We start from the raw sequence: 26987 nt of genomic DNA on the forward strand, positions 1-26987 counted from the left end.
AGTGGGGGCAGGTGCTGGTCTGGACCCCGAAGGATGGGCATGATTTGGAGACTAAGGGGACAAGGGAAGCGGCGCCGGAGATAACCCGGGAAAGCCCCTGGTCCACACCGGACAAGCGGGCCGCATCCTCCATGGTAGCAGAGGCTTTTGGGGGGCGGGAGATTGATGTGAAGTACAGCTCTCCAATGAACGGCTTAAACGAGAGGCAGGGCTGAAGGAAACCAGCGCATGCGCGGTAGCGTGGCTGTAAGTCAAGGATGAGACACTCAGAGGACGGCAGGGACAGACAGACAGGAAGCCACAGAAGAGGCTGCTCTGAGGGGCACGGCACAGTCACGCGCTGTGGAGATGAATGGAAAGCATTTTATTTTATTTTATTTCAAAATTTCATTTATTTATTTGTCAGAGAAGAAGCGAACAGATGCATGGGAAGTGGCACGCAGAGGGAGAAGCGGGGTCCATGCTCATCAGGGAGCCCGGCGTGGGGCTCGATCCCAGGGCCCCAGGGTCACGACCTGCACTGAAGGCAGACACTTAACTGACTGAGCCACCCAGGCGCCCCAAAGGTAAGGGATTTTAGTTCAAAAATATTGTTTGTTGCTTATGGTGTGTAAAGCACCGTCTTCATCACGTTGAGATGTGAAAAAACAAGGAAGCTTGACCTCACCTGTGTGTGCAGTCATAACTGGGGTCAGAGAAGACACCGTAGGAACATGATCTTGAGACTCGGTGAGTAACGGGAGGGTGGTGCTGGCCTGGGGTGGGGGCATTGGTGTGCAGGGCCCTGGTCGTTCCAGGCCAGCTGTGGGAGAAGCCAGCTAGGAAGGGGGGCAGACGTGTGGCTGCAGGACGGGTTGGAAAGCCATCCTCGGGCCGGTGCTTGTGAAGTGGCTGAGTTTACCGGGAGACGGCGAGCAGGCTGAGCGTTGGGGAAGTCCACAGTGCTGGGCCGGGGGGCAGAGGGCCAGAGACGGACCAATGCCCAGAGGTGTCTCAGGAACGGCCATTAACATTCTGATGGCCCAGAGGATGCGCTGTGGAAAGGCTTAGAACCGTTGTCCGGGAGGAGGTCAAGCACAATAGCCGGCAGATCCAGGAAGACACAGACGACACACGCAGATCTGCTCAACCACGGGTCCCCAAGCGCGAACCTGTGATCAATGGCGCTTCCCCTCCGCATGGGAAAGCCCAGACACTCTGCCCGTGACTCGGTAGGTGGCATGCGGGGGAACCACGGGCAGAGGCAGCGGGCCTGGAGCTCGGGGAGGGAAGCGTTGCTCCCCGTGCGGGAGAGTCGAGGTTGGAAGGACGGCGAGCAGAGCCGGACCGGACCGTGCAGAAGGAAGAGTGGGCTGGGCGTCCACGCGTTCCCGGGATTTGAGCGTCTACAGGTAGTGGAATAGGGTTTCAAGAAACTGGGTTAGAAGGGGCAGATGATTTGGGGTTGAAACCAGTCGGCGTGCAGGCTTACCCAGGAGTGGCGTGTTCGACAGTATCGAGCGAGCCCGCTGTGGAGGTCAGGTGGGCCTTTGTCAGCAGTGTGGGGTGCCCGGCAGAGTGAGCAGCGGGGTCTGTGCTCGCCAGCTCGCGGTCTCTGTCGCCCGCGCGTGCGCGCACGCGCACACACACACACACACACACACACACACTATAGTCTTATTTACTGGTGTGTAATCATGTAAACGGCAACGCACCCGCTCACGGTATATGGTTCACTGAGCTTTGATGAGTGTAAAATCATGCAACGATGGCCACAACGATGTTCTAGAACACTCGTGTCACCCCAAACCCCTTCTTGCCCCTTTGCGGTCAGCCCCTCCCCTGACCCCAGCCTCCAGCAGCGCCGAGCCGCCAGAGCTTCGCCTTCCCCGCAGCTTCGGGGAAACAGAATCACGCGCTGCAGAGCCCTCTGTGTCCAGCTCTTCCAGGAGCGGGAAGGGTTGAGATTCATGCGCTTTGCCGCACGTGGTAGTGGTTGCTTCCCTGCTGCGGCGGAGTGCTGCCTCGCGGGACAGACACACTGCGGCTGGTTTGTTTGTTTACCAGACGATGCGTGTTTGGGCTTTTTCCTAATTTCTAGATGTTATGAATGGAGCTGTTTGGAGCCTTCACATGCAGGTTCCTACGTGGACACATTCATTTTTCTGGGGTAGGTTCTTAGAAGTGGCCTCCTGTTGCTGGGCCTGTTGCTTAAGCGTGTGTTCACTTAACTAAGAAATTGTCACTCTCTCTGGTCTCCATACGTAGCCCTGATGAATGTGTAGTATTTCATCAGGTTAGATAAAGGCTTATAAATCTTACTGCTGGTCAAAGAGCCATTTCTTGGTTTTATTGATCCGTATCTGTTGCTTCCTTGTTTCCCACTGGAATTTCATGCCACTGACTACAGACTTCCTTCTCTCCCAGTGTAAGTTTCTGGGGATGAATTTCCCTCTGAACGCTGCTTTAGCTGCACCTCTTGGATTCTGACACGTGGTGTTTCCATTTTCATTCTGCTCCTGCTGTGTTTTCGTTATGATTTCTCCTCTGGTCATTTATAAGTATCTAGTATACTTTCCACATGTTTTTGGGATTTATCAGAATATTTTTTCTGTTACTAATTTAAAGTCTAATTCTTACTGTGGTCAGAAACCATGCTCCTTATAATTTTTTTTTATTATGTTCAGTTAGCCACTGTACAGCACATCATTAATTTTTGATGTAGTGTTCAGTGATTCATTAGTTACATATAAGACCCAGTACTCATCACAACACGGGCCTTCCTTAACACCCATCACTCTGTTACCCCATCCCCCCATCCTCCTCCCCTCTGAAACCCTCAGTTTGTTTCCTGGGGTCCATAATCTCTCATGGTTTGGCTCTCTTTCTGATTTCTCCCCCTTCAGATTTCCCTCCCTTCCCCTAGGATCCTCCGTGCTGTTGCTTATGTTCCACATATGAGTGAAACTGTGTGATAATCATCTTTCTCTGCTTGACTCACTTCACTCAGCATGATCCCCTCTAGATCCATCCATGTCGATGTAAATGCTGGGTATTCATCCTTTCTGATGACTGAGGAATAGTCCATTGTATATATGAACCACATCTTCTTGATCCATGTGTCTGTTGAAGGCATCTCATCTCCTTCTACAGTTTGGCTATTGTGGACATTGCTGATATGAACGTTGGGATGCACATGCCCCTTCTTTTCACTACATCTGTGTCTCGGTGGTAAATACCCAGTAGTGTAATTGCTGGGTCCTAGGGTAGCTCTATTTTGAACATCTTGAGGAACCTCCACACTGTTTTCCAGAGTGGTTGTACCAGCCTGCATTCCCACCAACAGTGTAAGAGGGTTCCCCTTTCTCTATGTCCTCACCAACATTTGTCATTTCCTGACTTGTTAATTTTTGCCATTCCAACTGGTGTAAGGTGGTATCGCATTCTGGTTTTGATTTGTATTTCCCTGATGGCTAATGATGTTGGGCATTTTTCCACATGTTTGTTAGCCACTTGTAGGTCTTCTTTGGAGAAGTGTCTGTTCATGTCTTTTGCCCATTTTTTGACTGGGTTATTTGATTTTGGAGTGTTGAGTTTGAGAAGTTCTTTATAGATCTTGGATACCAGACTTTTATCTGTAATGTCATTTGCAAATATCTTCTCCCATTCCATGGGTTGCCTCTTAGTTTTTCTGACTGTTAACTTTGCTGTGCAGAAGTTTTTATCTTGAAGTCCCCAAAATTCATTTTTTCTTTTGTTTCCCTTGCCTTTGGAGACATGTCTTAGAAGAAGTTACTGTGGCCAGTGTTGAAGAGTTTACTAACAATGCAACTGTAGAAAGAGAAATTAAGGAATCAATTCCATTTACAATAGCACCAAAAAATCACAAGATCCCTGGGAATAAACCTAACCAAAGAGGTAAGGGATCTATACTCTAGAAACTATAGAACACTCATGAAAGAAATCAAAGAAGACACAAAGAGATGGAAAAATGTTCCATGCTTATGAATCGAAAGAATAAACATTGTTAAAATGTCTATGCTGCCCAGAGTCATCTTTCAATGCTCCTTATGATTTTAAACTTTCTGAGACCTGCTCTGTGGTCAGTCCTGGTAAATGCTCCATGTGTGTTTGAAAAGAATGAGCATTTTGCTACTGTTGAGAGGAGGGTTTTATGGATATCAGTTGTTTGTGTGGTTTGAGGTGTCTGTCCTTACCAGTTGTCTTTCTGCTGGATCTAAAATTTTGGAGAGAAGACTGGTGAAGTCTCCAGCTATTATCTTTTTTTTTTTTTTCAATCCTGTCAGATTTTGCTTCATATATTTTGTAGTTCTGTAGGGAGGGGCATATATGCCTAAATTATTATGCCTTTTTACTACACTGAGCATTTTATCATTAATACCTCTTTGTCTTGAGTAATATTCCTTAGATTAAAAACTATTTGTTGGGTATCTTATAGCTGCTCCAGGTCTCTCATGCATGAACTATGCATACTTATTCATTTTTGCTGTCTTTATAATTTCAGATTTACAGTGTGTCTCCGGTAGATAGCGTGTAGTTAGATTTTGCCTTTACTTATAGTCTGGCAACTCTGCCTTTTTGTGGGAGTGATTAGTACATTTGTATTTCATGTAATTCTTGATATGGTTGGATTCATGTCTGCCATTCAGCTCGCTCATTCTTCCGTCTTTTGTGTTAAATATTTATGTAGAGCACTTTTCTCTCTCCATTGACTTCTTACTTACAGTTCTTTGTCTGATTTTCTATAAACATGATTTTGTGATGGCTCCAGAGGTTATGTAGGCATTGTGAACTCATTACAGTCTGCTTCATGGTAACGATGACTTTCTTCTGGCAAAATGTCGGCGATCTGCTGTGGTGTAGTGAGTAGAATTATCTACACATGTGCACGCCTGTGAGCACGCACACACACGGACACCCGCGCACCCATATATTCTGTATGTTAGAGTCTGTCAACACGTACAGTGGTTGCTTTAAACACCCTTACAGAAGGTAATGGATGAAAGAGAAGAGCGTGCGTTATCGCACCTTCTTACTGACTGCTACGTACCGTTCCTGGCTCCATCCTCTCCTCTGGTCCGAGTTACCTGCTGGCTTCGGTTTCTCTCATCCCAGGGGATTTCCTTCGTCAGCACTCACGGTGCAGTCTCAGTAACGGTACGTTCTCTCCATTCCTGTGCATCTAGAAATATCTTGGCTTCACTACCAGTTTTCAAAGATCATTTCCCTGGACATAGAGCTGTTGGTTGAGAGTTTTTTCTGTGCACACTGTGTCATTCCAGCATCTTCTGGCCTCAGCGAGAAATCAGTTTTCAGTTGTATCTTTGTTCCTTGCTGTGTGTGGGTTCTTTTCTCTGGTTGCTTTCAAGAGGTTGTTTTTTTTTGTTTTTTTCATCTTTGACTTTTGGTGGTCTGACGAAGCTGTTGTCCGGGTGTGGTTTTCTTACCATTCACCCCACCTGGATGTGGTGACCTTCTTGGATTTCTATCATACTTTTATTTAAACCAAATTTGGGATTCTTTGTACACTATTTTGAATACATTTTCTTCCCTCACCGTGTCTCCTTCTGGACTCCTGTTGCATGTGTGTTGGGACACACAGTGCTGCTGCGGGCTCTGGAGCTCAGCTCGTCTGTGCTCAGCCTCCTCCCTCCTGTTCTCCGGACGGAGGCATTTCTCTTGTCTTTGTCCCCCTTCCCTGGGTTTGTTCTTCTCCTGCCGCTCTGTGCAGGTGAGTCCCTCAGGTGACATTTCCATTCCCTTCTTTGTACTTGTCGGCCTGCGGTCTGGTTTCCACGTGTTTCCTGTTCCTGCTCTGCTCACTCATGCCTAACACATCTCCCTTCGGTTCTTTGAACCTATTTTCCTTTGAAGCTTTGAACACATTTACAAAAGCGAACTTTTTAAAAAGAATTGTTGGTAAATTCAACTTTTGGTCCACTTGGAGTCACTTCTATTGATCACACCCCCCACGGCCCAGGATGGCTCATACTTTTCTCTGTGTTTGTGTATGTGGGAACTTGCATTTGGAAACTGGCCGTTTGAGGTGATACTCTTGGGTGCCTGTGACTCTGGCCTGTGCCTCTAGGGGTGTCGGCAGGTGGCCCTGCTGGGCTCAGATCACAGTGTTCTCCCCTCCTCCCCACCCCCTGCAGCACGCAGCAAGACCCTCTCTGTCCAGCTGCCACCAGCCTGCTCCCCAGAGGTCCCCTGGGCCTGGGTGGTGTGACAGTGACTTGACTCGAGGTTATTCTCTGACATTGGACGCGGAAGGGACTCCACCCTCTGCCCTCTGGGCCCCGTGTGGCTTGAGTTCACGCGCGAAGGGACAGCGGTCTCATGGATGTCTCTGCCTGTGCGTTCACAGCCTGCTCAGAGTCCCCGCTCAAGGCACGGTGTCTTGTCTGCCAGGGACCTGTGAGCATGTCTCAGCTGCCCGCTGGCTCTTTGTTCCCACAATAACCCTTGCTTCTCTGGCTGCTTTGCCCCCCAACCCTGAACCAAGCCACCTTGAGCCCCAAGCTGCAGCCCCTCCCCACCTACCTGGGGAGGAGGCTGGGAAGGCCCCCGGCAGGAAGGTCGCTGTCCTGGCGTGCTTGCCTGCTGTGGCTGGTTTTCCTCTGGGGACCAGTCCTCTGGCCGTGGCCTGTGCTGGGCTGTCTTCCCGTGGGCCGGGGCTGGTGATGGGCGGTGAGGGCTGGAGGGAGACTGAGCAGGGGAGAGCAGGGGAGTGGGGCAGCCATGCTCTGGTCTACAAGACGGTTGTTGGAACTCACCAAACTCCAGACCAAGTTGTTAGAAACTGTAGGCACGAGAGAGAGTAACATTGCTGGGAAGGGAAACAGGCCAGCGTTGTCGGCAGAGAGCACAGCCTGGTGAAGAGTCTGAATGCCGAGCGTGGAAACGCAGTGGGGTGGCCTGTCCTCCTCACCTGGGATTTCGAGCGGGGACACAGCCGCTTTCACTCTGGTCCAGACCGTGACCGTGGAGGAGCCGCTCCCCAGCTGCCCCAGGGCTCCTCTTGCTTCTTCGGCTCAGGACGCCGGTGTCTCCATGCCTGTGCCGACTCTCTGCTTCCGCTGGAAGCTCACTTCTCTTTTCTGAGAAGGAAGAGGGGGGATACGTGTTTTTCTAAACCTGTGACTGTCACTGTGTAGGAAGACCGTGTGTGGCCCGGGGACCAGTGACCAGTCAGTCCCCTCACAGACATAGAAAGGGACACTAGCACGGGGCTGACGCTGGTGATGACAGGTGCGCTTGGGAGCTGGTGTGTGGGCTGCCGCGGTGGGTCGGAGAGGAGACCTGGGTCTCTGTCGCCAGCTGTGGGACTGGGGCGGAGTCATCTCTCGGCTCAGTCTTCTAGTCTCTTCTCTGGCTTGGAAGGCATCTGAAGACCTGCACGGGTCCTTCCTTCACGATGGAGTATTTATTCTAACACATTTGTGGATTCTTGTACCAGTGGTTCCTTTGATATAGGAACAAAGGAAATATTGCCTTATAATAAATTGGCAAGATCATTTGATAATGAGATATTTTTGTTACATTCGTGATCAAAGCTTGAGATTTAGTTAAACCCTCTTGGCAATGTTCACGATGCCTTCTGTTCTGCTAGCTTCCTGTCTGCCGAGAGGGGCACTGGAGCAGCCCTGCAGTGCGGTCCCTGCCACACTCCCCTGTGGTCCCAGGATCACCTGCGGGGGGAGGGGAGTGCCTGGATGGCGGCGCGTGAAAGCTCATCTGCTCAGAGTCATCTTCCGACCCGCACTCGGGTGCCTGGAGTTCTGCCCTTTGGAACTGCTCCTGGAGCGTTAAGGTGCTGTGTTTCTAGGATTCATCTTCAGGAGCTCTAGTTCCTCTGGAAATGATGGGAACGGCGCCGCTAGCCATGGGATGGGCATGAGCTGATTTCACACGGTGGAGCAGTGCTGCATCAGAGGCCCGGAAGGCCCCTGAAAGGTCTTAACAGCTGGTCTACCCACATCCTGGGTCCCTCCCCTCTAGTCTGCCAAGAGCCAACTCGCCACCTTAATCTTCTTGTCATGGTCAGAGTTCTGTTAGTTGCAAACACCAGAAACCCATTCACGTTCGGGTAAAGGAAAGTGAGGAAGGGCATCGATCTAAGGCACTGGAGAAGTCAAAGACAGGAAGCGAGCAGCTGGGTCTCTTGCAAGCCAGAAGGGGAGTCACATCAGCAGGGGTTGGAACGGCACTTGGCTGTGCTGCTCTTGCTGGCCGGCAGCCCTCCTCTGCTCCAGCGTGAGCCTCCAATGGCCAGCTCAGCCCAGATGTGAAGCCCTCCCAGCCCCGGCTCCCCTCACTCACCACCTGATTCCTTCTGGACCTCTTGGCTCACATTTCTAGGAGGAAGACTGACTGACTCGGCTCCACTTGGCTTGGGACGTCTTTGCATTAGCCTTTGCCACCGCAGGGAGAGCGGGCCACAGGGTCTGCTGCTCTTCACCTGCCCCCAGATGCAGAGGGGATTTCTACGGTCTCTAAGGCACATCGAGGACTGGTCTGATTGTGTCAGTCATTTGCACAAAAAACTTCAAAAACATCCTCATTTCTTACCAGACTGCCTGTGATCAGGCTCCTTTGTCTGTCCGGCCTCATTTAGTCCTGCTCTCCTGGGCACTGTGTCCAGTCTCCCTGGTCTCCCTGCTGTTCCTGATATGTCCAGCCCATTCCTGCCTCGGGACATTTGCACATGCTGTTTCCTAGGCTTACCTGCATGTTGCACTCCCTCATCTCCTTCAGGTCTTTGCTCGAAGTCTGTCTTTTGTCTTAGTGAGGCTGCCCCGAGCATCTTGTCCCCTGTCATGATAGGAGGTGAAGGGCGTGCAGCCTCTGGGCACAGCCCCAGCCTGGGAGCGGGGTCAGACAACTCCCACTGAGGGCATTTGGTACTTCTGAAACCTTCGAGGTCATGAAAACCCAGGAGCGCTGGGGAACTGAGGTGGCCCAGCGGAGGCTAAGGGGATGCGACCACGCCAGGCAGTGGATGTGCTGGGTGGGTCCTGGAGCCCAGGCAGGACGTCCGCGGAACAGCCGGTGAGATGCGGGCAAGTCTGGAGTTCTGCCAGGACCACAGCAACACTGGCTTCTTCGTGGTGGCAGAGGCACCAGAGGGGAACGTGAGGGGGGCTCTCTGCCCATTTTGGCATCATTTCTACAAATCCAAAAACGGTTCTGAAGTAAACATTAATGTCACCTGCGCATTCTTGTTGCCTCCTCCCTCCGGGTTTCCTCTGTAGCGTTTATCACTCTGAGTCTGACACGGTCTGCCAATTTCTTCACTGCCGCCCACCCCGTTAGAACGGGGGTTCCAGACGGGGACGGGGGAGCGGTCTGTCCCGGCTTCGCACGACGGTAACCGCGCTTGGTGTGTAATCGGAAGTAGGAGCTGAGTTACATTTCTTCGCGTGGCGTGCAGGCTCCCGGCTCCTCGCCAGCCACCCGGCACGCTGCTGACGGCGGACCGCGGGGGGCCCGCCGATGCTGGGACTGCCGGCCTCGCCTGGGCAAGCTGCTTCTCCTGTCTGCACTCTCAGCTTCCGGGTCACATGTCACCCCTTTGAAGGAGCTGCCTCGGACCCACACACACAGAAGCAACCACTGGCTCCGCGGGAGGCCCCCCTGCACCTGCCTCCACGCCCCACGGCGCCCCGGTGCGCGCTCCTGCTCCGCGCCTTCCTCCACCAGGCCCTGCGCCTCTCCGGGTCAGCCGCGCCTTTCCCTCATTTTGTTTCCTGGGGTGCAGGCCCGTGACGGTTCTCGGTGACCGTTGGTGGCCCGGGTAAAGCTGAAGATTGCCTGCGCATGCTGGAGGGGCTGGCGGGGGGGTGGCAGGTCAGTCACCGTGTGGATTTTGGGGAGGAACGGCCAAGTTAAAAGTTAATGAGTAGCGGATACATCCTGAAGACCCAAGAATCTGGAAGAGGCCTGGAAAAGGGGAGCACGTGCAGTGGGTGCCTGGATGCCGGAGAGTTAGGGGATGAAGCGGGTGCCTGTGAGGGGGACCCTGGCCTTGGAGAGAGCCTGACGGTGCAGGTTTCCTCTGAGCGGCTGGAGAACGCATGAGGAGCAGCCCCGCAGCCGGCCGGGGGCTGGGCCGAATCTGCAGGAGCCCGGCGGAGCAGTTAATGTGTCACCAGGGGCACAGGTCTGCCGCGGTCTCCGCCGAGGTCTCTGGTCTGCGCCCGGTGTGGCGGCCGCGCTTCCCTCCAGGATTAAGGCGCCTGCCTGGAGGCCTGAGGGCGAGCGCGTGAGCAGAGTCGGGGAGGGCATTTCTCCGGCCCAGCCACGGGGAAAGGGACATTGTTGCACAGCCTGAGGATCATAAAGCAGATTCAGACGGAGTGAGTGGACCTGAGGCTACCGAAGGGACAGACGGACGGACAGCCTCCTGGGTCTTGTAATGAGTCTGCAAACCTGGGCGTGCTCACGTGCAGGACGGCGACTCCTGAGAGCCCAGGGCTGGCACGCTGGCTGCCGGAGACCCTGCCCTCGCCGCCGGGGTCCCCAGGAGCGCCTGCTGAACGGAGCGCGCCCCGAGCGCGGTGCCCACCAGAGCTCACGCCAGCCCTCACCTGCAGGGCATTCAGAGAAACATGGAGCTCTTGGAACAGCTCGGAATTACGGAAGAAACGGAAACTCTGGACCAGGGGGCCAGGCTGCTGTCAGCGGAGCCCCGGGGACCGGCAGGCCTGGCTCCTGGGTCTGGAACGCAAGCCCCGCCCCCACCCCACTGCCTCGCTGGTGGTTGGACACGTGAGCCCATGGGGACATCTCTTTGGATGCGTGACCTCGGGAGTGGGAAGGGGAGCCAAGCTGTTGAAGGGCCTCGTGATGCGGCCTCCATGAGTATTTCTTCCCTAAGATGCACCTGCGAGGGGCGGTCCCACGGCCTGCGGCAGCATGGAGCAGCCTGCTCTGTCTGTCCCAGCGTCGGGGAGGGGTGGAGGAGAGCGGGCTTGACGAAGCCAGAGGCCGAGTTGTCACTGCCACAGCCACACTGCGTCCGAGATGCCTAGCGAAGCCTGAATTCCAGAAAACAACAGATAGCTCCTTTGCTATAAGCGTGTTTATGAAATATTTGAAATATACTAAAAGTTATTCATTGCCAGTAAATTGTGTATTTTGCCTCCTGATGTCTCTGCTCAGTCTCGAGCCCCAGCGCGCCGTGGTTCCCGCGAGCTTCCCCGCGGAGGGACCCCGTCGGTACTGGCCAATCTGTGCGGTGGGTCCCTCTGCGCTGGCGATGGACCCGCCACCTGGTCAGCCTTCGCGCGCTGCTGGGAGCTGGCCCGGGGCCCTGAGCGCCGCGCATCTGCGAGTGCAGCTGCGTGTTCCACAGGGAGGTGGCTAGGTGCGGATCGCATGGTGGTGACCGAAGACGGAGCGTGTCGGGGACAGAAGTCGCACGCCTGTGCCGTCCTCTGCTGCCCACGGTGGACCCTGCAGCCATGCTCACAGGGCGCGTGGCTCTGCGTGGTGAGAGCTCCCGAGGCAGCAGCCCCGTGCGTGTGTGGTCCGCGCTGAGCGTGCAGGCGGGGGCCGGCGGACGCCCTTGGGTGCCGATGGGCAGCGGGGCGTGGGGTTGGCCGGCTCTCCTTCTCCGCCCGCCCACATGGCTCCCGGGGCCGGAGGCCGGGCAGCAGGAAGCGGTGGTGCCCTGTGAGCATCCCCAGAGCCCACTGTCCCTGGGCTTGGAAGCCCCTTGCAGAAAGGTGCCCACTGCGGGGATTTCCCTCTTCCGAAAGACAGAGCGGCGTGAGCGCACGGGGGATGGCCACATCTGCAAACAGGCGGTGGTTCTCAGGCGGTGCGTTGGTGTGGCTGCGTGGTGTGATGTGGGCCAGGAATGAAGAAAGAAAGGAGGCCCTGACCTTGATGCTTTCCCCAAATCCTGATGGGGGCAGCTACGTGGGGAGCCTGTCAGATCCCAGTGGTTCCTGAAATCCCAGAGGTTTGGGCCCCTGGTCCAGCTCGTTTCCTCGACTCAAGTCCACCTTTGCCGGGGTGCGTGTCCACAGCCGTGGTCCCAGCGCTGCCGGTCTGTTTCCAGAGTCTGTTCCAGGCTCAGGGCACGTTTGCTGAAGCCCGTTCACTCGGAGCCGCCTGCTTCCCGGCGAGTCAGGGGAGGTGAGAGTGCTGTCCCCCGTACCTCCCCTGTCCACACTTCGTTCGAACTGACGGAGTCTATGGGTCACTTTCTGCTGGGGTAGAACGTTACTTCGTGCCTGCACAAAGCGCACCGGCATAGCGGGGACACAGTCCTTCGGCGTTGCCGGAAGACCCCTGGGCTGCCGTGCCTTCCAGGAGAGTTGTTCCGTGTTTTCATGCTGTCCTGGAGGGCGCAGGAGAGGCGTGCCCTGTGCTGGGACGGTAAGACCTGGGCCCGGTCAGGTGGCAGCGGGTTGAAGAGCTCGAGCAGACGGGGAAGGGGGGCCGGGCTGTTCTGGGGACCTGGGATTTAGGTGTGCTGCTGTTCCGAGTTCCCTCCTCGACAGGGAAGCAGCGATTTCTTTGGACTCGCTGGTCATCAGCTTAGCAAGGTTGGAAATCCGCAGGACCTGACCACGGATGCAGACCCAGCCCCAAGGTCTGATTCCGCTCCCCTCAGCAGGTTGATTTGAGCTGGGAAGGTCACCGTTCTGGGACACTCAGGAGGGTGAGTGGGAGCCATGACCTTGCGTTGGGCACCAGGTGGGCAGTGCAGAGTGCATGCGAGACACGGGAAGGAGCGGGGGTGCGGATGTCTGGCCGGCTTTGGGAGCAGGGCTGTGGGGCCAGCGAGGGTGACCCAGTGGACGTGGGGCCCTGCTGTCTTCATTGATTGAGATAAAAAAAGTTACCTTGGAGAAGATACTTTCCAGAAGCTGAAAACAGCTCTTCTCTCTGCCCAACACATTACGTTCACCATTAGCTTCCGCGGGCCAGAAAGCTCGCATCGATCCTTGTTATCGATTTACAGAAACGCAAGTGGCCAGGGTGCACCTGGCATTTTAGAAGCCCGTGAAGAGCCGTGAGGAGGAGGCAGTGCGTTCCTGGCTGCCTCCCAGACAGTCGGTAGAAGAGAATTGTGATGTTGGGAGCTTCATGTCGTATGAGCAGTCAGCCTTATTAACGTCTGTCTCCCCTACTCATTTTGATGCAATGGGGTTTCTTTTTGAAATCCTGGTTTTAGTTTCCAGGGACGCCTGATTGGCCGCGCACAAACGCAAAGCGCGCAGTGTCAATGGTCTGTTTCCTTTTACAGTAAACACCTCGAAAGCCGGTGCGTCTGTCGGTGAAAACATCTGCAGTCCTTTCGGCGGGTGTGTGGCCGGACTGAGCGTGCCGCCCGCGGAGTGCGCCCTGCTTCCGGGAAGGTGGCAGGGAGCGGGCGAAGGGGCAGGTGCCTGTGGTTCACGGCGGAAGATGGCTGGTCTGCGAAGTGAGCAGCAGGCACGTTCAAACCCGGCGACTTTTCTAAAATCTGTTGAAAATGCCAAGGGAGTGTTATACCGCAGCGCGGAGCCGTCCTCTGTTCCAAACTCACCGCGCTCTTTCAGGAGGAGGAGGGCGACGGCGACGGTCCTGTTACTGGGGAGCGGGTCAGGTCTGCCAACTCTGGGAAAGACCCCAAGAATCGCACTCGTGGGGAGACGAAGTGAAGCCTGGTCCTTCGGTTTGTTTGTTTACTCCGTGGATTGTTCTGGGATTTGATGTATGCGTGCACTGTCTGTCTGGCAATCGTCACCTCACACAGTTACGCGGTTTTTCTCTCGTAATAGGACGTCTGAGATTTCCTTTCCTAGCACCTTCCAAGCACGCGTGCCGGCGTTGTGGGCCGGAGGCTCGGGGGACCTTGCGTCTGGAGCACAGGTAAGTTTCCCGTGTCGCTGTCCCGGTTGGGACAAGCCGGTAGAACCTGCATCCGAGAACAGCCGGGGAGGCCTCGTGTGTTCGCGCCCGGCGTGGAGCTCGCCGCACGTTCCCGCGAGCAGTCTGGTCCGCGCAGGAGAGCCGGTGGCCGGGGTCGGGCGCGGGTTGGAGCCCCCAGCAGCGCGGTGAGCCCGCACCTGCTCCGCGTGTCGTCTGAAAGCTTCCTGCCTCCCTTCCTGGTTTCCCTTGGCTGCGTGGCAGGTGAGGATTCAAGCAGAGCCGTCCCTGCGGTCGGCTGCTTCCATCCCCGCAGACCAGCAGCGGGGCTTCGGCCTTGATCTGCCGCACTCCGGGTCCACCTCTTAGAGGCCCTGGGTCACCCCCAGGCTTTTAAGGGTTTTGGGGGTTAAATTGATAATAAATTGAAGCTTTGTTGTTTGGCAGACTTTCCCCTTGTATTTGCTCTTCCTTCCTCAGTGGAGAGCCTGGGAGGCCCCGTCCAGCTCCGTCCGCGTCTCGGATCCGCCGTGACAGCCCGTCGCCGGCTGGGGCGGGCTTGGGGTCAGCGCTTTGGTGTGTTTCTCCTTCTCAGATAATGACCCCGAGTGCCAGCGTCTGCGTGTGGAGATGACCAGTGTGTAAAGTCTCGGGCACGTCCGTGCGGGGCCGGGTCTCCTCTGTGTCCCTCTGTGGGGACACCGGCCCGGCCCGGCCCGTCCGCTCGGCTCCCGCCTGGTGTGGACACACCCAGGAGGCTGTTGTTTTCTTCCGGGTGTTTGTGTCCCTGGAATTTCACTTTGTTCGAGGCAGAGCCGAGTGAATTCAGGGAGTGTCTGAGCGGCGGAGGCTGCCTGGTTCGGGAAGCACCGGCTCGGAGGGCCGAGCGGGCCCGATCGCAGAACCACTCAACCTGCGGACGGTCGGATCCAGACACGCGCGTCTGGGCTGCAGGCCTACGAGGTCGGGTTTTGAGCTGCCTGTGGGAAGGGACGGTTTACAGCCGCCGGCGATACAGCTCCCACACCGGGGACGAAATGACGTGGTGGGGACGGGCTGGCGGGGGCGGGGCCTCACCGGGCAGAGCCTCTCTTCTTCCTTTGATTCCAGTCGGGCGCCAAGCTCGGGCGTGTGGAAGAGCCACGGAGGACGCGGGAAGGTTGTGTTGACTTTGTGCTCAGCCTTCACTCTGTGCCTTGGGCCAAGGTGACTGAGCTCTGCCTGTACGTGCCGAGACACCCCGCTCCCTCCGCTGGATTCTTTGTAAATAAGCCGCAGCTCCCGGTTCCCTGCCCCGCTGCCTTGCCCTGGTTTCCTCCAGCACCGCAGTTCAGCCTGGTCGCAGCTCCTGGAAATAATATGAGAAAGTTATGCCGTTTCACTCCATCAGATTTAATAAGTTTGGACGCTTTCCAAATACGAGGCATTAATCACACTGAAGCCCAGGGCTTGAGAGTTCACCCACCAGGAGCACTCATGTCCGAGACATAAGGCCACCTGCTTTAATGCCCGCAGATCTCTTTAAATTGAGCACTTGCCTTGTGTTAATAAAACTTGCTTTGCATTGAGGGGCTGGGGTGGCGACTGGGGGGGTGGATTTTTATATCATGTAAAGCATTTCGTGGCCAAATGTTCCCTTCCTGTTTTAAAGCCTTGCAGAATTACATGGGAAAAGAAAAGGAATTAGGTAAGCTCAGAATAAGGAAGCATTAGTCACACCTTGGCAGTGTGCAGAGCTTGGTTCCTGTCAGAGAGATGAAGAGGACCGTGGCCCTTCCAATTGGACGGCTCTCCCGTTGTCATTTTGTGTTCTGTTCCGGGCAGCGGTGCCGTCGGACGGTGGGGTTCGCCCGCGTGCCGGTCGCGGGTGCAGGGCTCCCTGCCCGCGCCACCTGCCGCAGTGGGAGGGGCCGCAGGGAAGCTGGCGGGCCGAACGGAGACGCGGGGACCCTGCTTTCCTCCCCGGTGTGGGTTTGCCGTGCTCCTTACCTTGGTTTTCCTCCGTCCTTGTAAACAGATCGCGTGTTGCCCCTTCTCCGCCCCTGGGAAGAGAATGCTTTCTGCTATGTCTGCCTTTGTTTAGGCATGGACGTCCTCACGTGGTAGCAGAGTTACTCTGGTATGTAAGTGGGGGACGAAAGTCTCCGCTTGTTGGCATTTTACTAAGGAATCTGCCCCATCGCGGGAGAGATTTGCCCTGGGGGACCGAGGAAGCGCGGGGCTCACCCTTTACCCGGCCTGGCCTTGGCGGCACTGGGGCTGAGTCTCAGGATGCTCGCCCTCTTCCGTCCACAAAGCACGGTCGTGGCGGGTGGCCCGCCCGGCTTTGTGGCCAAAGTACCTGTGGGCCCACACACATCCTGAAACCGCGTGCTTTGCACATAACCAGCCTAGGAAACCCCGAAATCAGGCACGCACAGACTCCGCTACAAGACAGTTGAAGCGCCAGGCGACGCAGGTGGGGTAAGTAATCGCGGAGCGCTGTGGCACCCGGGGACGTTGGAGCGGTTCTGAGAAGGGGCAGGCGAGGTTGCATGCGAGGTCGGTCCGCAGCGAGGAGCGGACGGGCCAGGGTGCTGCCCCTTCCTCTGGCCTCAGGCACCCTGCTCGGCCAGCTCCTGCCTGACTCTGCCACTAGAGGTTTTCTGGAAGCTTCATTTATTTCACTGGATGAAGACCACACGTCCGAGAAATTTTGATTTCTGTCGGCGAGCACAGTACACCACCCAGACTGAAACCCATCGAGAAGGAAGCAAGCCTCCAGGTTAAAGAGTTGTCGTGTGGGAGGGCCCATCCCTGACCCCCGGGAGGGCCCAGCCGCCGCGGAGCAGACAGCGTACCATCCATCTCCTGTCTCTCACCGACCGGGCTGAACAGCGTCTGTCTTTATAAGATACGGCTCAGAGATGTAGGGGATTAATTTGCTTCCAACTATGCAGACATCTAAAATTCACACCAGCCTCGGTGTTCCCGTTCAGAGTTTAGAATGTTTAACTGGGCTCATCTTTAGCTACGGGTCACGAATAGTCTACGTATGTTTGTTTGTACACAAATTCAGTATTTCTTCGGGGTACATATGTGATCAGCCTGCCGGCCCGGTTTCCGGGCTGATGTCGGTCAGTAGGGCTTATCTCTCACGAAGCTTGTAATCGGATGTGGCGGTCCTAACCCTTCCTGGAAACTATCCGAACCCTCATGATGTCCTACTGTGGAATACGCCACCCTGTACGACTCTGCTTCAGCGTTTACCAGGGAGCTCTCTGTCATGTGCCCGTTGTGGTCCAGGGGCTCCTGCAGGCGTCAGGGACGGAGCAGTGAGCAGACGCAGACCGGGTTCTTGCCCTCACAGGCCGTGCACTTGCCGGGAGGGAAGACGGACGCTGGGGATACAGGAGTCTGTGTGGATTTGCATTAATGGTGCGTGCAGAAGTGAAGGGCTGGGGGCAGGTGTGCAAGGATGTGGTCCGAGAAGCCCCCATGTGCAGCCCCTTGAGCAGAGACCTGAGTGAGTGAGCCGACATTGGCGGTGTCTAAGGGAAAGGTCGTTCTAGGACCAACCCCGGGGCAAAGACCTTGTAGTGAAAGTGTGCTGGAGTCTTCAGGGACTTGTTGCTCTCCTACAGCATACGTTGTCTGTTTAAGGATATTTTTAACTTCATCACAATTTTCAAGTATAGCTAGATTGCTTTCCCAGCCAGATTTGTCATTGTTTGAGGACTGGAACCGTATCTTAATGTGTCGTGTACTTCCATAATGGTCGGCTCATAACACATGCTCAACAAACACATTAAAGTTAATGGACTCGGGGAGGAAAATACTCACATTAACCGTTACATGACGGACGTGTCGTCGGTACGGAATGTTTCTCAAGGAAAAGGAAAAGCTCCGTTGTCTCAACCGTTCTCGGTCAGTTTCCTGCTAAGATTTTAGAGGCTCGTCGGACCCCATGGAATAACTGAGCGCCGTCCCAGGAACTGGCCCAGTCCCGGGTGTTTGAGGAGACTTTTCCTTACTCTAGAATGTCCACCAGCACCAGCTTGTGTCCTCAGGTTGTGCAGGTTAGTGGAGTCGAGTGGGTGAGGACGGCTTCGCAGGGCAGCCTCGGGGCTCAGAGGAAGTGTTTGGGGGTTCGCTCTGAGTTCAGTCATCTGTAGAGGAGGCATAGTTCAGTTTGTACTGAGCTGGGCTCCGAAATTCATTCGCGTCATGGGTGAAGCAGAGTGAAGGCACTTCGTGGATATTTGGGGAGTTTGGCTTTAGAGGAGCCTGTGTGAAATCATTGGAAAGGCAAGAAATCCTCACATGACTATCCTAGCCCTGGTCTGTGTAGGAACAGACTGAGCATACCTGTGTGTTTCTCCATGTTACACACTTTTGATGGGTAGAGGGTGATTCTAGGAGGCAGTAAGTGCAAAGGTCCTGAGGCGCAAGGCTTCTCGGAATGATCCGTGAGCGAGGGTAAGAAGGTCATTGTACTGTGTGCGCGCCGCACGTTGTCTGTACAAATCACAGCAGCTAGACCTCGATTGATGGGGGACCAGAACGGGCTTCATGTACTGGCTTCATGTTCCACGCTGGGTTGTGATGTCCCGAGACTGAAGGAGATACGGAGGAGACAGATCGGAGGAGGAGTACGCAGAAAGGCAAGGAGCTCTGCTGACTCTGCAAGTTTCTCGAAGTGCGGCTCCCGAGACGAGGGCTTGGATGCAAGTGGGTTTTGTTTTTTTTTTTAAGATTTTATTTGACAGAGGAAGAGAGATCACAAGTAGACAGAGAGGTAGGCAGAGAGAGGAGGGGAAGCAGGCTCCCCCCGATGCGGGGCTTGATCTCAGGACCCTGGGATCATGACCTGAGCCGAAGGCAGAGGCCTAACCCACTGAGCCACCCAGGTGCCCCTGGATGCAAGTGGTTTATAGAGCCTCGCGAAGGAGGAGACCAGCAAGTTAGACAAACTCCATAATTTGCGGGCCCAGTGCTAAAGACAAGCGCAGAATCCCTTGTTCAAAAGTGATGGAAAAATTCAAGACAACCACAGCGGAGCTTTAAGTCAAGCTTGATGGGGACCCACCGAGGGAAGGGCTCTGTGCGACCATGGGTGCCCCAGGAAGACCTGGGGCTTGTGTTTACCAGGAGGTGTTGGCTTGGGCTTCGTCCCCCCGGGGACCCCGGATGGGACCCAGCCCTGCCTGGTCCCCCCGAGGCCGGGGTGTTTATCCACGACTCCCCCGTGGGGTGAGGCCCTTGCTGTAGCTTTGCCCCTCACCCTTCCGGCCTGTGCTGCACACAGGCGAGGTGCGCTCCGCAGAGGCGTGTCTCGAGACAGATGTGGGAGTGTGTCTGGTTTGTGGCTCATCTGCGATGATCTCCAGGGCAGGAGGTCCCTGTGATCAGGCACCCAAAGCCTGCCTGCCGGGTTTTGCCCAGGGCGCGCGATGGTGCAGAGACCCTTCCTGCCTGTCTCCGGAGCGGTGCTCGTGCCCGGGTGTCGAGGGCACAGAAATGGGCGGCTGGAGGTGGAGCCTGACATGGGGGAGGGCGTGGTGCTGCTGAACGAAGCAAGGAAACCTCGGTCCGGTGCGGTGTGGCGAGAGCAAGCCCGCAAGCCTGAGAAGGACCCAGAGGGCTGCAGTGCGGGTCCCTCTGCGCAGCGCTCCGGGGAGAGCTAAAAATGCCCCCACCTCACCCAGCACAGAGCCAGCGTGTGCCAGCGCTCCGCCAGCCCCTGCGAGATCCGGGCTCGGCTCTTCCTCGCGGGAGCGCCTCCCGCCTGCGCCTCTGTGCTTCCTCCCGTGGGGCTGTTCTCTCCAGCTGCCCCTGGGGCTGGGGACAGGCTCCGCGCTTGCCCGCGCTCCGTCTCTGGGGCTCCCAGGCCCCGGTGTGCCGGGGCTGAGCTCTAGCCGCGGACCCGACCGACAGCTGCGAGCCCTTGTCCTTGTCCGAGCGGCTGCGCCCCGGCCCTTGCGCTCTCCCTTCCACGCTTCTGGGCGCTCTTACAGAACCTCGTCTCCGGCCATCGGGTCCTTAAGGTCCCAACCCTATCGTGTGTTTTTCTCAGTATCACGATCCTTACACACACTTGCTACTCGCACACCCACTCGGTAGAGGCTTTCTGCGCACCTCCCGCGTGCAGGTGCGCTCTTGGCGCGGACGGACCCCCGCTCTCCTGGAGCTCACGCTCCGGCGGGGCCACAGAGCCAATGAACAGCAAACAGACAGTTGAAGGTGGGGAGCAGAGCTTGGAAGGAAGCGAGAGAGATGTTGCCGAGACAGAGTCAGGACTGGCTGAGGAGAGCCTCGGGGTGGGGGGGCAGTATTTGGCAGCTGGGCAGAGTGATCTAGCTGCGGGGATGGAGCAGCATTTGCGGATCTGAAGGGATAAGACCAGCGTGTCTTGTTGTGTCAGGGAAGGAAAGGAAGCAGAATGACCCTGGTGTCTTGAGTCTGAGCCCCTGGGAGGGTTGTGGTTGTGGCTGGAGGTGGGGATATTGGGCGGCCATAAAGGGGTTGTGGGGGGCTCTCCTGGGGAGAAGGTGGGAACAGCTGATGGTGCCCTTGGTGGAATCCCTGGTAGGACTGAATAGTTCTGTAGGTTTAGTAAGTATTTTTAGGTCTGTCATCAATGACGATCCAAATACAATTTTGGAAAAATGGAACATTTGCTTTGGGGAGAAACCATTCTCTGCCATCTCAGGCCAAATTCTATAGTAGGCAACAGTCAAGCTTTTCTGATGGCTAAAGGGTTAGGAAGAAGTCCCTGTTTTTCTTGGAGGCAACTGTGTGATTGGCATAGTGTGTGTTTGTGCGATTGATGGGAAAGTTACATATTGAAAGTTGCTCTGTTTTAAAATCTTATTTTATTATTTTTTATTTCATTTTTAAAAAGACTTTATTTATTTATTTGACAGAGATAGAGAGCACAAGTAGGCAGAGCAGCCGGTTGAGGGAGGGAGAGAAGCAGGTGGCCCGTGGAACAGGGAGCCCTACGTGGGGCTTGAACCCAGGACCCTGGGGTCATGACCTGAGCTGAAGAGAGATGCTTAACTGATTGAGCCCCCCAGGCGCCCCTGAAAGTTGCTCTTTTAAAATGCAGCCCCAGCCATTATGCAGAAGGGCCCACTGCTTTGCTTCCAGGGTAAAGTTAAACTGTTTTCACGAACCCAGTGAAATGGAGTGTTTCTTTGAAATAATTTACATACAAAGATACACTACAGCCTTAAAAAAGATACTCTTCTTTTTTTTCTTTAAGAGACAGTCTTCTTATAATAAATAATAAAAAATAAAAAATTAAAAAAAAAAAAGAGACAGTCTTCTTAGTCTTGGCCAGAATTTCCTAGTTAGTTGCTTAAATTCGGCAAGGATATGAAAACAGGACTAAGGAAAACAGGTGATAGCCCCCCCCCCCACCAATAACGTAGAGCAAGGTCACCCTGATGGGACATGTGAGGAAATTGTGGAAGCCGTCTGAGACTTACAAAGTCTGACACATACAAAGACAGTTCTGGAAATTGTGCTGCCTCTGAAGAGTGGTCGGGCTTGGGAAGGGCAGGCGCACACTCAGGAGGTGAGGCCTGCTCGGGCAGCTTGAAACGTGTCCCTTGCTGGTGGCACCATTGTGGCCCAGCGTCCTAAATCCTGTTGGCCGCCTAGACTCGTCTGTCCTTTAAAACCTGTCTTGGGTCATCTCTCTCTCTCTCAGACTGCTGTTCTGTTCTGGTTCCTAGTGCTAATTATAAAACACCCATCCCTCCAACTAATAGGAAAAAAAAAAACCCGTCAAGAATCTTTTAAGACATTTCATAGAATTTATGTATCTACCATCAACCTTTGACTCCATAGACAGAAATTGTTAACTGGGCAATTTGAATGATCTTAATATTGATTTAAGCTTTTAAATGGTTTTTGAGGCATTTTATCCTAATGCCATCCTGAGAACTGAGAGGGCAAAAATGATGTTCTAATTTATCAAATCTCCATTTTAAATGGTGTAAACTAATGTTGAGACCTAGCTCCTTAAATATTTGATGTGTACTCTAATATTTGTACACTTTTTTAGAGAGAAATTGAGTGTTTTTCCTGTATGCTAGTGATTAGCCTCTATATTCATGTTTCTCGAGTGGGATCAAGAAGCCTTTGATTTAGCAAATCAGGGTCAAGAATATCATCTAAATTGCAATTTTACCCAAACTCAAATAATCATTTTTGGTGGTTTTCCTTTGGCACTTAGATGGATATCTCAAATACCTCTATTAAAATCAGTAAAGGTGCTTATTCAGTGCGTTGATTCTGTGTGCAGTCTGTTGGCACATACAACACAAGAGGGACACTAAATGTTCGCACTTGAGTAGGTGGGGATTTGGTAACAGCAGGAGAAAGAAATTAGATGTGGCTCATTGGACAGAACTCTATGGCCTCAGGAACCTCCTTATGCAGTCTCATAAGTCACGTAAGTCCAAGCAGCTCCTACTTGTCAGCTTCCTCCATTATGACCAAAGGAACAAGTTGGGTTCTTCTGCTTTTTCAGTAAGACAGTCTCTGCTCCCTGCATGGCCAAATAGTCCTCAGTCTCAGTAGCTTTCCCTGTGGAAGGCTTGGCTGGAAGGATGATATGTAAAGCATGGTCATTCCTTTCCACTATTCCCCATTGCCAGCTCCATTTGTAAAGAGAGATAAGGCTATGTGACCTGTGCCATATCATCTGGACTTCTAGAGAAATAAAGATACATAGCCGTGCTTCTATATTATGTCCATAAGGCCGATAAAGAAACAGTCATATGTAGCTCAAATGAGCTTTTAAAGAAAACTTCCGTTGATGGCGTAGTTCAGAATCGCATTGCTCAGGACCAGGGAAAACTCTATGTTCACAAGAGCTGGTATATTTACTTCAGATAAGGATGCTGTAAGCATTGCCTTGACTGCCAGGAAGTCTGTCTCTCTATCTGTCCATTGGTCCATCCATCCATCTAACCATCCAACCTTCGATCCATCAGTCCATCGATCCATTGACCCATCCATCCATCTGTCCGTCCATCCATCCATCCGTCCATCCATCCATCCGTCCATCCATCCATCCATCCATCTGTCCGTCCATCCATCCACCCATTTATCCATTGACCCATCCATCCATCTGTCCGTCCATCCATTCACCTATCCGTCCATCCGCCCACCCAAGCCATCCATGCAGGTACATGGGTAGATGGTGACCACCCTTATACCTACTGCCAATCTTTACTTCCTGGCTTTCATCTTTTTCTCAGTGTTGATTGCTTTGGGTCTGTACCGTTGTCAGCCATGTGCAATCCCATTCGGACATGGCCTACCTGTGGAAGAGCCCACTAGTGCTAAGACTTTGTTTCCTGAAAACAAACTCTTAGACATGTGATTGCAGTGTTCGGGAATATGTTTATTAAATTAAACCGAAAAATTTCAAGTTTCCTTTACCAAATTTTCCACCAGAATTCTTTGCCTACTTATGCTCCTGTGTTCTACGAGCACTCCAATACGCTAAGCATTGTTTTCTTTTAAGTGTATGACTTCTTTCTGATTATAAGAACAATATATATTTATAAAAGAACCCATTTGCTCTCCCATCTTAATATCTCGAGGGGTCCGAAGCACAAAGCTGTTCAGCTCGTAGGACCGGGCAGATGGAAGCAGGTGGAGAAGGAGTGTCCTGCTCTGGGGGACTTGGGTCCATACACAGCTCTGAGGGCCGGTGGGCTTGCCGGCTGTGCGTGAGCGCCCTGGATACGGAGGCTCCCGGATAAAGGGGCATTTTCATTTTCTGAATCTTTTTCTTCCCTCAGGCACAGGAGAGACCCTGAGTGTAAATACCAGCCCAGATGGGTCCCACAACCACGGAGCCGCTCTATCCAAGCCCCCGCGTGCATTCCTGCGCTCCCCTTGGCTTTCTCCAGATGCTGCCCAAGGGCGGTCCAGGTTCAAATGCAGCCCTGGGGACTGTGACTGTGGGCCCGCGGCTGACCTGTGTGGACCCAGCAGCATCTTCATCGGGTCGGTGTGAAAAACACGCAGTCAGTAATGTGTTGCAGCGTCACGTCACTAAATGCCGAGGCCGAGGTTTTCGTCCGGCACGTAGCTGAGCTAGCCGCTGACGCTTGTGGGCTGAGGAGCAGGCGTGGTCCTGCCACGTCGATGGGCGTCTAGCATGACTCGCGGCACAAGTGCGTGGTTTTCAAGCACCTCGGTCACGTGCAAGCAAGTCGGAGGACCTATCGCACAGCGAGCCCCACACACTGGGGAGATCGGTGATGTGGGAGCTTCGTGTGGTTCGCGCAGTGGGGAAATCTGCTGGGAGGAAGCCCATGGAGATATAATTACGTCATAACAGAAGGGAGCCCCGTGTCCGTGCGATGGGGGCCTCTTCTGGCTTCGGTGGCGATTCTGCACGGCAAGACGAAGGTGATTCTGAATCCGCTCAGCCCGCGTGCCGTCCTTCACGTGGCGTTGTGCGTCTGTGTGTTTGTATGACAGAAGGTCACAGTATCCTGCTTGATCGGCCCGTGTCGTTTTACTCCTGAGGATGATTTACCGTGGCCTGGACATTTGCAGGTCTGGATCGGAGGCTCCGAGAAACACCTCGGTGCCTCAGCTCCGAGCCCACTGGCGGCTAAGGGTGAAGGCGCCCTCGCGGGCCGTCTGGCCTGTGGGATGGGGGCAAGGGGAGGTCCTGGGAGCACCGGGCGGGGGAGGGCCAGTGAGACTGTCTGGGCAGCCTCTCCGACTTGGTAATGGAGGACATAGAGGTCTTAGGCCATGAAACTTGTCCAACTTCATAAATCAACCAATTTTGTGACTTGAGCGTAGATATAATAACATATTGATGGCAGAAAGTTTTGAGATTGAACTGAAATGAGGTTTCTGGATTACCTGTGGACTTCAATTACCTGCTCCATCTCGCGCTCACCGTGGGACGGGCTCTCTGTGATTCTGGGTAATAACGATTCTTTTTGAGATAGGCTTGACCCAGAGAAAAATGACAGAATCGAGTGGCACAATAATGAATTTTATGTTTTTTATAGATCAAAAATCTAATTTTAGATTTTGGTGTTACTATATAGCAACATGCTATTTCTAGCTCATTAGTATTGCATTTTTGCTCTAGTTTTAAACCTTAGTTTGGGGAAGAAATTTGATAAACTGGAAATTTTAGGCTTGAAAGGAAGAACGTGAGTGAGGCAGAGGAGTGGTTCACAGCTAGGAACTTCAGTTGCCTGAGGGGAGATCAGTGATGGAGAAGTAAATTCGCAAGTCCTTATTCATGTTACAACAGTAACTCTTGACTTTACTGAAGGGCGGTCTGTCTGTGCTTCCTAGACTGGGATCCCTTGTGTGTGGGTGCGCTTTAAGAAGACACAGGAGGTTGGAACCTACTAAGCCCCTCGAGTGCTTACTGTCACCAGGCTGCCATCCTCATCGCCCGTCGCCCAGCCTCCCAGGAGCTCTCAGTCTCCCTGATGGTCTTGAATGCACCGAATATATGCCTGCCTCGGGGCCTTTGCACTTGTCTCCTTATAGGCCTGGTCTTTTCTCATGTCCCTCGGGCATCTTCTTGTCCTAGAGCAGCTTAGCCCGCCACCCCCTCTCCATTCCACTGTGCGAGGTTCCTCCAGGCCCTCCTGTGTCCGTCGCTCAGAGAAGGGTGTTGCTCGAGCAGCTGTGCGAGCCCGAGACCCAGGACAGATCCGTGACTGTTTGGGTCGCTGATTTGCCTCGGAGTCCTCTTCACCTCATCCCCAAACACCCTGCGAGTCTGCCCTCGGCCGTGACCTGAGCTCTGAACACCCATGCTGGTTGGGCCCTAGTGGCTCTGCCCACTTCTGCTCTGAAAGGCCTTTGAATCGAGGCAACTTGGTTGTCCCACCTGGCTGCTGCCTATCATTTCTGTCGTCACAGACCGTTCCTCGGTGCGAACGTGAGACCATTTGGGTCTCCACTCACCGCAGAGGACATCGGAGCTCTTTCTAGCCAACACTTTCCTAGACCTTTCTTCAGGCTCGTGCGCCGGGCTTCCTCGGGAACATACCCCACGAGTGGGGCTGTTGGATAGGGGGCCATCCGGACTGTCGGTGCCACTGAATAACAGCAAATTGCTTTCGAAGGGGTCGTGTCAGCTTGCGCTCTGTGACACCCTGGTCCCCATAAACTCTGGGCTTTGGTGTGGTCAGGATTCTTGGTTTCTCTAACATCGTGGGTGTGGCGTGGTGGCTCGTGTGCTCCTGGTTTACATGGAGGTAATCGGTGGTGAGACTGAACGTCTTTCCGTATGTCACTGATTTCCTGTACGTACCTTCTACAGTTGGTAATGACCTTCCTTCTTCCTTTCCTGCTGACTTGAATGTATTTCACTTCCTTACATGCCGACTCCGCTCTCTGCTGCGGCATTGAGTCAGAGGGCGTCCATGGTGGCCTGACCAGTCCCTGATCTCGAGGGAACGCTGCTTCCGGAGTCTTCCCATGAAGAAGGACGTTCACGGCAGGTGTTTTAGCCACAAGCTTGATGAGGTTAGAGACGTTTCTTTCTGTTCCTAGCTTGAATGAGGTTTGACCACGTGTCTGTCGAGACAGCTGTAGGATGTTCTGATAATGTGAGGAATGAAGTCGTGGATTTTTCGCTCTTGCATTTCTGGAACAACTGAGGCTTGGCCAGGACATACCGTGTTTTCTTACTCACTGTCGGGCCTCGCTTACTAATATTTTATTTAGGATTTGGGTTCTGTGTTCATGAATGCGATCGGTCTGGTGTAAATTTGACATCTAGTTTATTGCGGCCTCCTATGGTGGGAGCAGCCTCTCTCTTCATCCCCTAGAAGGAGAGAATTGTGTGAGAATGGAACGGTCTGGGTCTTGAGAAGTTTCTAGAACTCACTTATGAAAACCTCTTGTTTTGTGCTTTTTCTCTGGGAAAATTCTTAACCACTGCTTTGGTTTCTTGAGAAATTCTATTTATTTTTGAGTTCTTGTAAGTTACAAAGAATTTATCTATTTGTCCAAGTTTTCGAGTTTTGGCATTAAGCTGTGTCATTAATTATATCTGGCATTACGTCTCTTTTTCGGGAGAAAAAAATTGCCAAATCGTGTCTTTGTCTTCTCTACCAGTTCAC

The 26987-nt window shown here is 53.8% G+C and overlaps 1 protein-coding gene and 1 long non-coding RNA gene across 3 annotated transcripts in view; both read left to right on the forward strand.

Annotated features, from left to right (window-relative positions):
- Positions 1–11130, forward strand: part of LOC309845244 (uncharacterized protein) — a 107300-nt gene extending 96170 nt beyond the window's left edge. For both annotated transcript variants that reach the window (XR_014301157.1, XM_082692959.1), the window contains 3 exons: positions 407–566; positions 680–729; positions 7613–11130. The gene's annotated coding sequence lies outside the window, so the exon portion shown is untranslated. The remainder of the gene's footprint in view (positions 1–406; positions 567–679; positions 730–7612) is intronic.
- Positions 11131–14476: 3346 nt separating this feature from the next.
- LOC309845251 lies at positions 14477–24517 on the forward strand. Its single transcript, XR_014301165.1, has 3 exons — positions 14477–15985; positions 16256–16329; positions 23670–24517. It is a non-coding gene; the product is annotated as an uncharacterized lncRNA (long non-coding RNA).
- Positions 24518–26987: the final 2470 nt, after the last annotated feature.

The sequence above is a fragment of the Mustela nivalis genome (assembly GCF_964662115.1).
Source record: "Mustela nivalis genome assembly, chromosome: 12".
Lineage (NCBI taxonomy): Eukaryota > Metazoa > Chordata > Mammalia > Carnivora > Mustelidae > Mustela > Mustela nivalis.